This window comes from Cyprinodon variegatus, unplaced genomic scaffold, assembly GCF_000732505.1.
Source record: "Cyprinodon variegatus isolate N-32 unplaced genomic scaffold, C_variegatus-1.0 Scaffold70, whole genome shotgun sequence".
NCBI lineage: Eukaryota > Metazoa > Chordata > Actinopteri > Cyprinodontiformes > Cyprinodontidae > Cyprinodon > Cyprinodon variegatus.
Genome location: NW_015150523.1, coordinates 753,899 through 754,479, shown reverse-complemented (window position 1 = coordinate 754,479; position 581 = coordinate 753,899). Strand labels below are relative to the sequence as shown.

Here is a 581-nt window from a genome sequence, read left to right as displayed (position 1 = left end):
AAGTACCGCTGGCTCTGATGGCGATTTTTTAAAATTATTTATTTGACAAAATTTTCATTTGATTTGTGGTTATTGAACTTTGTCAATTATTATTCTCCCACTAAATAAAAAAAGAATTTATCATTATCTAGACACTATTAATAACAGGAGGTTAAATGCAGCTCGAGATGAGTAAAGCATGTGGTGACAGCACCAGTAATCTTCTGTTCGAAATCATATGTTTATATTTATTTATGTTCCTGTTCGCCATACTTTCCAGTGTTCTTGAAAAGAAGAAGAAGATACTTACATACTCCATGAGGTTCAAGGATGTCTTACAAGAAGACTGAACATCATGACCAGAGAAGTGTGGATGCTTAGTTAAAAGGCACTGCTGGGATTTGAACCCAGGATCTCCTGTTTACAAGACAGGCACTTTGACCAACTAAGCAACAGCGCCATTTGCATATAGAACCTGAAATGTTTTTGACGGAAAAAAATCCTGAAGCCAACAAATGTAATGCTTACTAATCTTATCATCTAGGTTTACATGACAAGAGGTCAGGCACTGCTGGGATTTGAACCCAGGATCTCCTGTTTAC

At 36.5% G+C, this 581-nt stretch overlaps 1 non-coding gene across 1 annotated transcript; it reads right to left on the bottom strand.

Moving 5' to 3' along the window:
* Window positions 1–365: 365 nt before the first annotated feature.
* Window positions 366–439, bottom strand: trnat-ugu. Its single transcript has one exon. It is a non-coding gene; the product is annotated as a tRNA-Thr (tRNA).
* Window positions 440–581: the final 142 nt, after the last annotated feature.